This window comes from Rhinolophus sinicus, linkage group LG09 (assembly GCF_036562045.2).
Source record: "Rhinolophus sinicus isolate RSC01 linkage group LG09, ASM3656204v1, whole genome shotgun sequence".
NCBI classification, from domain to species: Eukaryota; Metazoa; Chordata; class Mammalia; order Chiroptera; family Rhinolophidae; genus Rhinolophus; species Rhinolophus sinicus.
The window spans coordinates 65,627,363-65,643,373 of NC_133758.1; the positions used below are offsets into that span (position 1 = coordinate 65,627,363).

General features: G+C 41.1%; 1 protein-coding gene across 1 annotated transcript in view; it reads right to left on the reverse strand.

Annotated features, from left to right (window-relative positions):
• The window catches only part of STARD3NL (STARD3 N-terminal like), a 55,657-nt gene extending 42,860 nt beyond the window's left edge, over positions 1–12,797 (reverse strand). The window contains exon 1 of the mRNA XM_019710244.2: positions 12,603–12,797. The gene's annotated coding sequence lies outside the window, so the exon portion shown is untranslated. The remainder of the gene's footprint in view (positions 1–12,602) is intronic.
• Positions 12,798–16,011: the final 3,214 nt, after the last annotated feature.

A 16,011-nucleotide genomic window follows, 5' to 3' on the forward strand; every position in this document is an offset into this window, starting at 1 on the left:
GCGCCACGTCGTGCTCACGCAGCTGACACTGGTCCCTGCAACTCACAGCATTTCCTCTGTTCTCTTGCTTTTAAGAATTTGTTAAGTCCAACTGCATAGTAATATGTCTAGCTATAATTTCATGGTTTCGTCCCAAACATCTGTTTTCTAGGTCTCATTCTCTAGTGTTGTTTACTTTTGTTTGGGATGTGATGAAAGCTTTTATTCCATCCTGATAAATTCGGTCAGTCTTCACTGCTATGCATTCTACCCTTTTCCTCCCACACAGTAAGGCTCTCCACGAAAGCTGGATGTCATTTCTTGCAGTCTTGTCTCATTCACTAATGTCTGTTAACATCAGCAGATGAGAGTAATTGTGTGCACATGAACAGAATTTTTAACCTTTTGACAATCTGCTTCAAGACTCAGATTTATTTAGAAATTATGATCACTGACTTGGAAAAATTAGAGCAGAAAACAAATATTAATGGTGTTTTTAAGTCACTCTTCTAAGAAACAGATTTATCTCCCAAACTTGTTCTTACAGCAAATTTAATTTCTAAAGGATCTATTTCTGTAGCAACGTTAAAAAATTAGTGAACTTTTATTTGACATATAACATAGACAGAAATATTAAGATTTAAAGATGGCTGCATAAATGCATACCAATGTTTTCAAAATTTATGAGGTAAACTAAAATATATATTGAGAAACTGAATCTGGATGTATACTACAAGATCTAAGAATTCCACTTGATAAGTTCTGAAAATTCAAAGTTTGCCAAGAATATACTACATCTACTTTATTTATTCCACAAACATGTTTTGAGCACCAAAATTGTGTCAGGTCTTCCCCTGAGCACTGGGGGATGTAGCAATGAACAAAACTGGAAAAATTTCCTACCCTCATAGAGCTTACCTTCTAGAGTAAGCGGACAGATGATAAACGAAAGAGCAGTGTAATTTTAAACTGAGTGGTCAGGAAGACCTCATTGAGAAGGTGGAGCAAAGACTGGCAGGAGGTATGGGAGAAATGCCATGTAGGGAGCAGGAGGAAAAGCACTGCAGGCAGAGGAGGGAGGAACTGGCCATGAAGGAGTTCAGCCCGTCATCAGCTTTCAGCTCTGCTAGAGCTAAGTGACAGAGTGGAAGAACAGCAGGAGTTGGCAACAGACAAAGTAACACGTGGCAAAGAACTTTACACTCCATGATAAAGACTCTAAATGATGGGAAGACATTGGGAGGTTTTCAGTAGAAGAGAAACATGATCCAGCTAAAGCTTTAAGAGGCTCTCCAGCTGAGAGAACCACAGACGCAGGGAGACCAGGTAGGGAGGGGAGTATGGTAACAATTCATGAGAGAGATGACATACTGACTTAGTAGTAGACTAGGGTGGTGATGGTGGAGTGGTGAGAACTGACTGGTTCTAGATACAGAACCAAAAGCATTTGGAGATGGAATGGGAACGGCGCATATGATAAAGAGAAGACAGAAGGAGAACTGCCAGATTTACAGCCTGAGGAAATGGAAGGATGGAGTTGCTATTTACTGTAATGGACAAGACAGAGGAGGGTCAATTTTGAAAAAGATATCAGTTCAGTTTGGACATGTGAAGTATGAGATGCTCATTGATATTCAAGTGGAGATAAAGTAAGTGGTTGGATATAAGTCACGAGTTCAGGGGAGAGGTCTGAGCTAGAGATCCCTTTGAATGTTGGAGTCAACAGCATATAGATGGAAGTTAAACCCTTGAGATATAAAAGAAATTTGTTCTCCTTTTTTTCCTCCATAAAAAAGGAGGAAAAAATACAAAGAAAATGCACTTATTTGTAGAACAAAAAATAATGATGATGTGGGCCCTCTTTAGGTCCACTAAGAGTTCCCATTTTATTAAATAATAAGCCTTGAACACCTACAAAATGTAAAACCCCAACCAGACATTCAAAGGGATTCAAAAGGTGATGCAAGAGTTCCCCTGCTTTCAGCAGAACTTCCATCTAGTTGAGGAGAGAGATATATAAACACTGCACGGGAATGACAAGAGAAGGGAAAGAAATCAAGTGTAACTCTTGACAATAACCACGCCCCTGGGAAGTTGCTTGGTCCAGGGGAAGATGAGCCAGCGGCAGAGAAGAACATCTGACTACGTATATTTGTTCTTCCACAGATTATAGGTTGGCAAAATGGCAGCATGCCATGGAGTGGGCAGTCACGTGGGGTGGTCCATGCTTTTAGCTCGCCGCCCTGAAGGCGTCAGTCATGTGGCAGCCAGCACTGTCACCGGCTGATGTTACGTCAACAGCACTGTCTGAGTCAGATGGCTGGCATGTCACAGCTACATGCAAACAAAATCGTAAGACGGGCACTGGAGAAGAAGAATATTCTTTTATTTGTTTTTCATCTTTTTCAGAAGCTGCCATTTGTGGCCCAGAAGAGCTGGGAACACAGTGTCACTATAGCTACCTTCCTCCAGCTTCTACTATCTCTTTCCAACCTCTGGTTCTCCTCCCAGTAGCTCTCTTCTGGTGTTCAAATTGATTTTGCAGCTTTTTTCCCTTTCTCAGCTTCAACTCTGACTTCTACACTCAAATATTTTCTCCATAGCTAACCTAGAAACAACTTTCTCTTAACCTTCCAGGTCACGGGTCACATGGGGTCACATAACCCCATTTCCTTCATGTGTCAAAGCCAGTTCCACAAGTATAAAAGGTAGCTGATTTTTTTGGCAGCTAACTGCCCATCATTTTCTAGAACTTCTTCCTTTTCCTACAGAACAAAATCTACTTTTAGTTTCCCTAAAAAAAATCACAATAGATCAGTTATAAAATACCTGGTGGCTATGGAGTTCCCACTGTTTTTCCCAGTTTTGACCTCATTAGCACTGTCAACCATCGGCAGATGGTAATTCCAAAGAATCATGTCACTCCTTAGGGTACATACTCTCATGAATATTTCAAGTTCCCTCTCAGAGACGTGTTGCCAGCTTTAGCAGTGCTGGAATCAACAGTCATATTACTATCTAGATAGATGGAGGTCCCTCAATTAAAGAACTTGAAATATTTTCTAATGCACATGAGGACATCTCTGCACCACGTAACCCCACTTCTTCAGTACTTACTACAAGCAATTTTCAAACAAATGCTCTCAGTTCTTAGGACAGAACTGCCGGTCTTATTGATCGAGATCTGAGAATCATTTATGTCTTAAGGTAGTGAGCTCACTGCTCTCCTAGGAATAGAAGGTGGCTAAAAGTGTATACTTACTTAATAACTACTTTCTTCATGTTAAAGACTAAGAACTAAAAATGTGTTCATCGCACATTCTTCATAGCCACCCCCAAACTGATCTTCAATGTACGAGAAAACAGAAACTAAATTCCAAGTAGCCAGCCGCTGAGTAGACAGCAAAGCCAAGGAGGCTATACAGTCAAGCTGGGTGTTCTTTTCCTTCAACAACACAAGACTTCTCCTCTGGAAGGGGGGAGATAAGGGTTCCTGCAAGTGTCACTCTAGTTGATAGAGCCATCGTCCACTCGCTGCTCCTATAGTGGCTACAGCTGGTAGAAGGGGCACACTAACGGCAATGTTAGGTTAGATGTAACACTGACTGCCCCTGGAGTTTTCCGAGGCGAACTTCCTATTTCACAAACTGCAGCAGGTCAACAAAAGAGAACACCATTCACATCTTTGCCCAGGAGTATCTACCAACAGGCAGAACTTACATGTTATCTCCTATCTATGATATGCAAGGATGGCACACAATTCCTAAAAAAATTACTAATCTCTACCATGAATGAAGTTTTGAGGTCCAAAGCTTGGTGCATGTGACAGATAAGAAAAGTTAATCTCAAAATCCTGATGCTTAGATTTAGAAAACATCAGTACCCTTTTCTTTTTTCATCAGACTTCTTAGGCAGTCATACAGGAAACCAGACACTCAGCAATCAGCATTGGAGGACTTTATCAACCTAGCTTGTGCTTCCGGAAACAGTCACATAGACAAACACTACTCATTATGAGACTTGATGCACCTACAGGCTAATGTACCCAGAAAACAGATTATGAATTACAGCCTAAAACTGAGAATAGGCGTGGAGCATGTTGCAGAGGCAGAGGATATCACAAAAGTAGTACGATTTCTTTAAACTCACAAAGTTCTTAATAAAGGTTTGAAACTAGCTCCATTCTCAAAAAATGTCCTCTCAAATTATTTAACAAGAGATAAGCAATGACAAAATCAATAAAGAAATGGTAAGAGGGGCCAGCCCGGTGGCTCAGGTGGTTAGAGCTCTGTGCTCCTATCTCCGAAGGCTGCCGGTGCGATTCCCACATGGCCCAGTGGGCTCTCAACCACAAGGTTGCCAGTTTGATTCCTCGAGTCCCGCAAGGGATGGTGGGTTCCGCACCCTGCAACTAAGATTGAACACGGCACCTTGAGAGCTCCCGGATGGTTCAGTTGGTTGGAGCATGGGTTCTTACCCACAAGGTTGCCAGTTCGATTCCTTGACTTCCGCAAGGGATGGTGGGCTGTGCCCCCTGCAACTAAGATTGAACACGGCACCTTGAGAGCTCCCGGACGGTTCAGTTGGTTGGAGCGTGGGTTCTAACCCACAAGGTTGCCAGTTCGATTCCTTGACTTCCGCAAGGGATGGTGGGCTGCGCCCCCTGCAACTAACAACGGCAACTGGACCTGGAGCTGAGCTGCGCCCTCCACAACTAAGACTGAAAGGACAACAACTTGACTTGGAAAAAGTCCTGGAAGTACACACTGTTCCCCAATAAAGTCCTGTTCCCCTTCCCCAATAAAAAAAAAAAGGAAAAAGAAATGATAAGAATAACTTTAAATACAGATATTGATGTTTAATATACATACTACCTGTAAGTACTTCAAAAATGTTTAAGAAAAATTAACCAATAATAACCAATAAGATCTTATTTACAGTTTTTATCATTAAGACAATGTATTAAATTTAGTTCTGCTGCTCGTTCCATCTTCTGAACACTCCAAACCATTGACCGTGTCATTCCCCCTCATATCTCTAGTCTTTTCCACAGTTTCCTAATCATCATTCATGCACATTACTCCAATAATTCAGTCTCATTCATCTCCAAAACATTCTCCATACTGGTATCATGCTAGTTTTTCTAAACTGAGAAACTGAATAAATCATTTCATCCCTCTACTCAAAACTCCATTTCCTGCACACCCACTGCTCTAACTGTACAAACCTATCTCTAGTTCCCTTTTGCAGAAGGAAGTTTCACCATCTATGCCTTTGTCCTAATACACCCTCTGCCCACAGTGCCTTTTCTTCCAACTACCAAAAAATTAACAGCAATAATAAGCCTATTCGTTGTTCAAGGAAGCATAAGTATCACTCTTCAATGAAACCTTCTCTGATCCCATTGGTATAATTAATATATAAGCCATCCATCTTTCTTTAAAAGCACCTCTAATCTTTTATATATCTTTCACATATTGTTTACGTGTCTTTTCTCAGTAGTATACCAAAAGTTACTAGAAGACACTTCTATATCCAGAGCCCCTAGGGAAATGCCTGGGCATGTGTTTGTTAGGCATTCGATTTGTTTGTAAAATTCATGAATTACAAACACCATTGTATAAACCTATGTAGTCTGGGTACTCACTAAAGTGAGGCAAGTTTACACATATATCTGGAGTTTCAATGTATTACATTAAGTAAACCAAGAATATTTAATCTCTGATCACTATAATTGCCAATGGAATTAATAAAAATGGCTCAACCTCCCCAAATTAATAACATATTTTTTCTAATATATTTTGAACGCTATTTAGTGGAGTCACCCTAACATCACATTACATAATCTGATACAAATATGTGGGAAAAGAGAAAGCTCTTTATGAGCGGGAACCTTCCCAACCAAAATGAATGTGCAGATGTGTATTAAGTATCTATCACAAGTAAAACACTATGCTAGCAGCTGGCGGGAAAAGTAAGCTGGAAGATACCGTCCCTATGATTCAGTACAATACAGTTTTATAAAGGAGGTAAATGGTTATACAGGTAAGTAGAAATCAAAGCCCCAGATAATTTAATGCACAGAAGATTGAACTTTAGCATCTTGTGACTAGAAAAGGCTTCATGAAAAAGCTGGCCTAAGAGAAAAATGTATGACTTTGAAAGAAATGAAAAGGTAATATACTGCGAGGAAGAGGTAGACGAGAGTAAACCGGAAACAGAGGAGCAGGAGCTCATCCTGGAGCAGAGAGTGAGCCACCGGCAGTCTGGGAGAGGCTGTCAGGAGGGAGCCCCGGGATATTCAGCCAGACGGAAGTGTGTACACGGATTACAAGGGCCATGGAAAGTCTGCATAGGACCGTGAGCGCGCTTTTCACACCAAGAGCAGGGGCATGATGGTGCGCAGGCTCAACTAAAGAGATGAGGGTTCTGAGGACAGGAAAACAACCCAAAGGCCAGCAGGAGTCTATCTGCTACTGAAACGCAGGCAGAGGCATGAGCATTCAAAGAAAGTTAAACCCACTCTCAACTGGTTACCAGCTGTCAACAAAGTAAGGTATGATTGTGGTTTGTTTCTCCAGGATAGAGCCATTGAATTCTAGAATTTATGTTTTCTCAATGTCCTATAAAATGTTGTTTTCACACCTGGACAAGGAGAGGTCATGAGAGAAATAACTACAAATGATGCTGCTGAAGGACATAAAAGTACAAAACTTTCAAACTGAGTCTGCACTGAGCAGCACAGCATTGAAAGTTCTAAGTGTGATGGATGACCATCTTTAATTCTCACACTATTACGGCTTAAACGAAAGCAAGACAACCACTTCTAGGGTAGAAGCTCCACCCCACCCATCCTCATTTCCAGAGCCTTCAAAGAGGGGGAACTCTGCCCTCCACCCAGAACCTACCTCATTTCCCCCATCAAATGGATGTACACTTCTCCGAAATGTCACACAGCTGCAAAGTCTACACGTGGGACCAAATGTTCCCCATATTTAGGTGACAGTGTTTGTCTGTGGCTTAAAATGTTTTTTAAACATCGAATTATTTACCAATATTAAAGGATGAGTTTTTCGCACAACTGAAATCCAGATTTCCTAGCCTCTTGAAAAACAGGCGATTCTGGCAATACTTCTCAGTGCATCAGTTTGCCACGTACTTACAGCCTGCCTGGCCCCTGTTGACTTTTCTGTCCCCTGGTTTATATGGGGTGTTGGATCCCTAATAGTCGGTGCCTGGCTGAGCTGGGTGCGTTAGGCCCGGATCACAAAGAGCACTGCCTGGTTTCACATTTATTAGGTTGGTGCAAAAGTAACTGCAGCTTAAAAGGTTAAAAACAATGACAAAAACGGCAATTACTTTTGCACCAGTCTAATAGTACTACTGCTGACTAGTTACTTAACCTCTCTATGCCTCAGCTTTCCCTTCTGCAAAATGAGGACAATAAAAATACAACTTACTTCAGAGGACTGTTGTGAGGAGCAGTTCATAGAAAGCAGTGGTTCTCAAGGTGTTGGGGGCAGAAGAGACATTTCTGGTTGTCACAATCGGGGAGGTGCCAGTGGTATCTAGTGGGTAGAGCCCAGGGATGCTGCTAAACACCCTAAAATGCACAGGGTGGCCCCAACAACAAAGAAGTATGCAGTGCTGAAGACGAGCAACCTGGACACAGAGTATTTAGAACAGCGCCTGGCACAGAGGAAGCCCTTCGCAAGTGTTAGTTATAATATCATTAGTAAGGCCTAAGGCAAGGCCTGGCTGGTGTTTCCACCTCAGCTAGAGAAACAGCTAATGGCCCAAGAGCTCCTTTTGCTATTGCCTTTCATGAATTTAACTACCATGCAAATAGGAAAATGTACTTAAAACTCCCTAATTCCACATCATTAATTTGACAAGCAATTGGTTAATTAAAAAAAAAAAAAAATGAGGATATATTCTCCTGAAACAAAAAGCAAACAAGAATATACTTTTGCAAGCAATAATGCGTGATATTTGAACAGTATACTGTTCTGGAAAATATAGGACATGGAAACCCGTGATTACCACAACTTATCAGGTACTAAGCCAAATTCCTTCAAAGTCCAAGTTAAATACACTGGCGATGCCCACCCTCCCAAGATAGTTTTTGGAAAACGGTGACAAGAGGGCAAGCAGAAGAGAAGCGTTTTAAATCAAAGCGCTTACCAAAACCTCATCGTGCAGGTCCTAATAGCTCCGGCAGGGATCCCTGTTGAGAGGTCCTGCTTTGATCTTGAGTCACCACAAGAGGTTTCCTCCAGATCCAAGTCAACTCACAAGAAAAGTTAGCAAAACAGTCCGAACATTCTGAGCTGTGCTGATACACTTGTCACAGGCTGTTAGCATTTCTGATGTAGGACCTTGGGGCCAAGGATGGCCTGCATGAGCTTCTGCTGCCGTGAGCCAGGGTACTGAGCACGCTTCTTAGCCCAGCACTGCAGGGTCCCCTGGCTAGTCTCCCTGGGCCAAGGTTTTCTCATGTTTAATATTAAAAAAGTGGAATTGCTGTTACTTTTTTCTGACACCATAAACACAGAGAACACTGATTTTTATTTGCAACAATGTCCCTTCAACATTTACAGCACAAAGATTTGAGTTCCTCTCAAGGGACGCCTTGTAACTGTAAAGTCAGACTCTTAACTGAAACAGGAAAGAGTTCTCTTGAATCAAAGCCAAGAAAAGCATGCCAGTGCTTCTCTCAAAGATGAGGTAATAAAAGCGTAAATAAAACTAAAGGACTCTACAATCTACAAAAAAAGGTTGCATGTTCTTAAGTCTCTTTTAAGCTCAAGCCAAAATCGATTTGAACACTCATGTATAAAATAGCGAATTACCAAAGACAGCAACATTGGTAAACTGCATCCTAGAGAAGACTCCCACAGTGCTGTGAAAAGGAAGGCTTCCATTAAAGAGGCACAGGAATTATCTCGAGAAATTAGCATAGATAGATGCAAGAGGGACAGGCAGAACCTTGTCCGCATTTGTCCATCTAGAATTTCTACAGCATTTCAGGCTGTAGGATGTGCACAAGCAAAGGCACTGAAATTGGAAAGCCCAGGAGTCCAGTCTGGGGCACTGGGTTCATGGTGGAAGGAGGGCATGATAAACTGAGTCAAATCACGACAGCCTGGATCTTCAGAACCTGGATGTAGTCGCATGTCCAATCTTAAATGACAGAAATACTTGGTCAAAATGTCCAGTAGATGGCTAAAAAAGCAAAAGCTCTCTTTTGCTTAAAGTGAAACGTCTTAAGAAAGACAGTGCTAATTCCATTAACATTATTCTAATTTGACTAACGAAAAGGACAATTCCCATTAAGTTATAGGAGTCAAAAGCTACCAGAACGTAAATTAAGCTATTTGTTAGTTTACTATTATTCATCTACCATATCCCAATTATTATTAATAAAATAAACAAACCATAGAAATAAACAATGGGTATTTTTAAATTGTAGTAACATAGTAACACATTTTTCAACCATGTAATTTATGAACTGATTTTTACTTATTTTTTCAAATGGTAATGTATTGCTAAGAAAGAGAAGTTCTATCCCTGGTCTGACGCAGGTCTTCCTCAATCCTAACTGCACTTCTAACAGCAACTATTACGCAAACCGTAATATGCCCAGCAAACCGTATGCAATATGCCCACGCTTGGGAGTGTAAGGTTAAAGCTGGGAAAACAGTAACAACTTTAAACTCCCTTTCACAGATTTGTAAAACTAAAATTTAGATTTTAATGTTATTTGCAAACCACTTTCTACTAATAGAAACCAAAGATTCATCCAGAAGGTGTAGACCTGCTTACTGCTGAGAAAAGGGAAGGAAGCAAAAACAAAGGAATATTTTAGCCCCCAAAGCAGCACTATTTCATGTTTTTAAAATTACCCTGTATGAATTTGTGGACAGTAAATTCATGATGTTGAATACTATATTTTATATATGTAAAAACCCCGGTGATGAAACATTCATGAAGTATAGCAGAAAAAATACCAGGCTAAGAATCAGCAGGGGGAGAATTTGGTGTTTGTTATGTCTTGAAAATCACTGAACATCAATGGACCTCCATAGCCCCCGCTTTAAACTGAGAGGACAGAATCTTGATGTCTACAATTCCGTTTCATAAACATGATTTGAAATAATAGAGGTTTGTAGCTGCTGTTGCATACTCAAAGAAGCAGTGGAGTAGCATGGATTTAGCGTTTGAGGGCAGGCTAACTGGAGTTCAAACCTGGGCTCCCTCAGTACTATCCCATCAAGAAGGGATAATATTTACCTTTGCAACATGTTGGAAGGATTAGAACGTATGTAATGCACCTGGCACATTGTAGGCTCTAAGCAAAGGCAGAGATTAAGTCTCTGATCAGTAATCAAAGTCCCAGTGGAAAACGGTAATCCACTTGAGAATGCCGTTTCTTAGAACTCGGTTTGGAGAAGAGCAGGGATTGACTGCCAATCCTTCCCAAAGGATGAGCACATAAAGATAACACTGGAGAGGACTCATGGTTGGCAATAGGGATGATAAAAACAGAAAGCTGAAGGTAAGCAGAGTTTAGAGTCCTGCTCTAACAATGAACAGGAAAGAAACATCATGGGACACAGTGCTTAAGGGAAGAAGACCTTTTTTTCCATTAAGAAAGAGGACCTCTGGTGGAAAAAAAAAGAAATATTGCAATGATTTCAAAATTAAAATAAAGCAGAGAGCTGGTTAGAGTCTATGAGGGTCTCTAAAGAAAACACAGAGGACTTTGGCAATACACAAGTCCTACTTCCTTTGCCAGTCTGCAACTCTTACACGGGGTTCAGATGGTCCTTCTCCTGCCCACCTCTTGAGTGTCATCTCTTACCACTGTCCCCCCATCTCACACTACTCCAGCCACATGGCTTCTCTTCTATCCCTGAACACACCAAGCTCATTTCTCCTTTAGCTCTTTTGCACTATTCCATCTGTCTGGAAACTTCCAACAGATCTTCCCATGGCTGACTCATTCCAAACATTCAGGTCTCACCCAAACTGTCACTTCCTCAAGGAAGTCTTCCCTGACCGCCATATCTAAATTTCCCCGCACACCCCAGTCATACTCTAGCCCCTTGACCTATAATATTTTTCTAGCATTTATCATTATCTAAAATTGTCACTTTCTTTTCTATGTTTATTGTATCTCCATGAAAATGTAAGGTCTTCGAGGACAGAGACCTTAGCTAATTTTTTCAGCACTCAGTCCCTAACACCTAAAACAAAGTGTGACACAGATAAGGCACACATCAGATAACCTCATCCAAAGAATAAATTCAAATAATAATTAGCATCCTGCTGTGAACATAAGTTAGGAAAAGTCCCCGGAAGCAGCTTCAGTTTCATTTCTTTAATGCAGTTTTATGTAATAATACAGTCTTAAAAGGTCAATGTTTGAGACAGCAAGATTTAAAGAGAATGAGTTATTCATGATAATACAAAGTATATATGCACATATGTATCATACAGTACACATTTTAACTTTATGAGCATGAATTATGCGCTACCTTATTAGAATCCATAAATAAAGCAACAGTTCTGTAAGTTGTTTTGTTTTGTGAGATCCTGCTTCTAGAAGCAGAAGGGGTGTGTGGATAGAAGGTATACACCGTGTTTCCCTGAAAACAAGACCGGGTCTTGTATTAAATTGTGCTCCAAAAGACACATTAGGGCTTATGTTCAGGGGATGTCATCGTGAAAAATCATGCTAGGGCTTACTTTCAGGATGTCTTATTTTCGGGAAAACACGGTAGATGGGAATTATAATTCAGAACTCTTCTCAACAAGAATTCTGAGATAAACTGAACTAATTCCAGTATATTTGAGAGGTTAGACCTGTTACTTTGTTACCTTGCTAAACTTATCCAAACTATTACTGAGTCAAGTGATGAATTCAGTGATTTCATCTGTGAAACAGAAGACAAATGACATGGTGAACAACTGGCACAATAAGGGAATGGTAAGAAAAGTTCCACAATGTTAACCCATGTTTGAACTAAAAGAGAAGAAAAAAAAAATCCCTGTCTAATCCTAAACCAAAAGTAAGCATGCTGAGATTTCAAAATACAGCCTGACGCCCAGGAGTGGGCAAAGCAGTGAAGTGAAACCGTAGCCAGAATCTTCACGACTTGTGTTTTAATTTTTTAATTGTGTTTTGTTTTGAACACAGCTTTCCTTGATAAATAAAAGAGGCCTGTTATACTTGTCCGTATAATCCATGCATTACCCGAGTCACCATTCTTGGTCACACTGTACCGCCCAGGGCGTCAGAAGGAGGCTGGACTCCACCTGGACGACTTCAGGTTTGAAGAGTGAAGGAATACAGACTTCACTCCGGCAAACATCCCTTGAATACCAGCCCAAGCCCTGGATGAAAAGGGGCTAAGCATTCTGCAACTACACTTCTGTATCTTTTATAAACACATCCAGCCTAGCCCCTCCTTCTCCTCCTCTCCGCAGGATGGCGCAGGGCTCAGCAAATAGAACCAGATGCTCAGGCTCTGGGAAACGTTAGCCCCGTGCAAGTCATCTGACCGCAGGTGACTCAGTTTTCAAATCTGTCAAACAGGGTGATGAAAAACCCAGCCTACCTCATCGAGCGGTTCCGGGCCGACCGCCCCGGTCTAGCACGGTGACCGCAGTTCCGTGGTCGCGCCCACGGGCACCTTCGCAAGCAGAGGGGCGGGCTCGGCAGGGCGGGGCCTGGACTCGAGCCTGGCAGGCGACGCGTAGCCCACCGCCTGCTGCCAGCTGCCCCGACCCGCCTTGAGTACCAGGTCCGTGACGTCAGCACGCTGACGTAGACGCAGAGAGAGCGCTTCTCGTTTTAGGTACTAAAGACCCGGCTGGAACCCGCGTGCCCCTATAGCAGAGCCAGCGATTGGAGAGTGGATCTGTCAATCATCTACTGCCCAGTAAGCGAAGCGGGAAGGCGGGAGAGAGTGGGCAGGCCGGCCTGGAAGAGAGGGGCGGACGGACGCTGTAACCGGTTCTGAAAGGGCTGAGCTGGTGTGCGTCTTGATTGAATCTGTACCACACCGTTTTATTAAGGGACCGTTTCCCTCTCGTCGACGATTTTCCTTTTTCCGCCTTCCTCTAGTCTCTTGGTGGGGATTTAGGCTCCCGCTCGTGGAAAGTACTTATGGGACTGACTTTCAGGGCTTCTGGGGACCCCGCACACAGCTCTCCAGGAATGAAAAAGTAGGACATTCCACTTCTCTGTTCAAGTGTCACCTCCGCTGTGAATTCTACTCAACTTTCCCAGACCTTTTTAGGAGACCCTTTCTCTGGGCTACTGTAATAACTGGCACTTCGGTCTTCATAGTAGTCGCATTTAATTACATTTGGGTATGTTTTCCCATGAGATTGGGTATCTTAAAGAAGTAGAGGGTTATACAAGGAAAAGTCTCTGCTTCCAGTTTCTCAGGCACTCAGTTCGCCTTTTGGGGGCAGCCAGTGTTGCTGACTTCTTGGGTATTCTTCCAAAGACATTTTAAGTGCTGTTATTAATTTTAAATTACACATAACCGTAAATTTAAATATTACAAATTAGGGTAAAATCCTGTTCAGGCACCAACTGCACACCCAGTCCCTATGAGATGACTCCTAGTTCCTATGCATTTACATATGTTTAAGGTGTTACTTTTTTCCAATCAACATTATATAGTTGAGATCTTGCGTATCTGTATACAAATTTACATCATTTTTAAAAAAATACTGCATGGTAGTCTTCAGAACCAATAGATATACATTTTTTAAAAATATAATTTGATTTTTTAAGATTTTTATTATAATGTAGCTAACATACAATATTATATTAGTTTCATGTGTACACTATAGTGTACATTCAACATTTCTATACCTGAAGAAGTGATCATGATAAGTCCAATAACCATCTGACACCATACCACGCTATCACAATATTATTGACTATGTTCCCCATGCTGTACATTACATCCCCATGACTTATTTGTTTTATATTTGGAACGTTGGACCTCTTATTCCCTTTCACCATTTCCCCCCTTTTTTAAATTTTCAATTACAGTTGCCATCCAATATTATTTTATATTAATTTCAGGTGTACAGCATAGTGGTTAGACATTTATATAATTTAAGTGATCCCCCTGAATAGTACCTACCTGAAACTATACATAGTTATTGTCATATTATTAACTACATTCCCTATACTTTACATCCAAAGACTCTTTTGTAACTACTAATTTGTACTTCTTAATACCTTTGCCTTTTTCACCCTGCTCCCAACCTCCTCTTGTCTATCATCCCAATAAATCTAGTACCATCTGACATGATCCATAGTTATTACAATATTATTGACTATATTCCATATGCTATACTCTACATCCCCATGATTACTTTGTAACAGCCAATTTATACTTCTTAATCCCTTCCCTTTTCTCACCTACCCCATACCCCCTCCCATCTAGCAACCATCAAAATATTCTATCTATGAGTTTGTTTCTCTTTTGTTTGTTTGTTTTCTTCTTTAGATTCCACATATAAGTGAAATCACATTGCATCTCTCTTTCTCTGTCTGACATGCTCCACTCAGCACAATATCCTCCAGGTCCACTGATGCCACCATAAATAGAAAGACCCCATTCCTTTCCATAGCTGAGCAATATTCCATTGTTTATAGATACCACCTCCTCTTTATCCATTCATCCATCAATGGACACTCAGGCTGCCCCCACATCTTGGCCATTGTAAACAATGCAGCAATGAACATATGGATACCCATGTACCCTCCAAGCAGTGTATATAAGGGTCTTCTTTTCTTATGCACTCAGCCATCATGTCTTTTGATCGGACCATTTAATCCATTAACATTTAAAGTAATTGTTGATAGATGTGTAGTTATCGCCGATTTCTTATTCATATATTTTATCTTTTTTTTTTTTTTGTCTTAAAGGCGTCCCTCTAACATTCCTTGTACTATGGGTTTGATGGTGATGAATCTCTTAGCTTTTTCTTGTCTAGGAAGCTCTTTATCTTTCCTTTGATTCTAAATGATAGCTTTGCTGGGTAGAGTAATCTTGGTTGTAGGTCCTTGCTTTACAACACTTTGAGTATTTTGTGCTAATCCCTTCTGGCCTGCAAAGTTTTTTGAGAAATCAGCTGGCAGTCCTATGGGAACTCCCTTGTAGATAACTAACTGCTTTTCTCCTGCTGCTTTTAAGATTCTCTCTTTGTCTTTAACCTTTGGTATTTTAAGTACGATATGGCTCAGTGTAGGCCTCTTTAGGTTCATCCTGTTTGGGACTCTCCACACTCCCTGGGTTTGTATGTCTATTTGCTTCACCAAGTTAGGGAAGTTTTCCATCATTATTTTTTCAAATGGGTTTTCAATTCCTTGCTCTCTTTCTTCTCTTTCTGGTACCCCTAGATGCGAATGTTGTTACTCTTGATGTTGTCCCAGAGGCCCCTTAATCTATCCTCAGCTTTTTAAATTCTTTCTTCTTCTGTTCTGATTGGGTATTTTCTGCTACCTTAACTTATAAATCACTGATTCGATCCTCTGCTTCATCTAATCTACTGTTGATTCCCTCTAATGTATTCTTCGTCTCAGTTATTGCATTCTCTATTTCTGACTGGTTCTTTTTTATATTTTCTGTATCCATTTTTATGTTTCCTATTTCTTTTTTGAAGTTCTTTCCAAGATCATGAGCATCCTTTTAACCAGTGTTTTGTATTCTGTGTTTGGTAGATTGCTTGTCTCCATTTTGTTTAGTTCTTTTTCTGGATCTTTATTCTGTTCTTCTACTTGGGACATGTTTCTTTGTCTCCCCGTTTTGGCAGCCTCCCTGTGTTTGTTTCTACATATTAGGTAGGGCTGCTATGTCTCGCAGTCATAGTAGAGCAGCCTTATGTAGTAGGTGTCCTTTGGGGACCAGTGGTGCAGTCTCCCTGATCACCTTAGCCGATGCTTCAGGTGTGTCCCTTGTGTGGGTTGAATGTGACCTCCTGTTGTAGTTGAGTCTT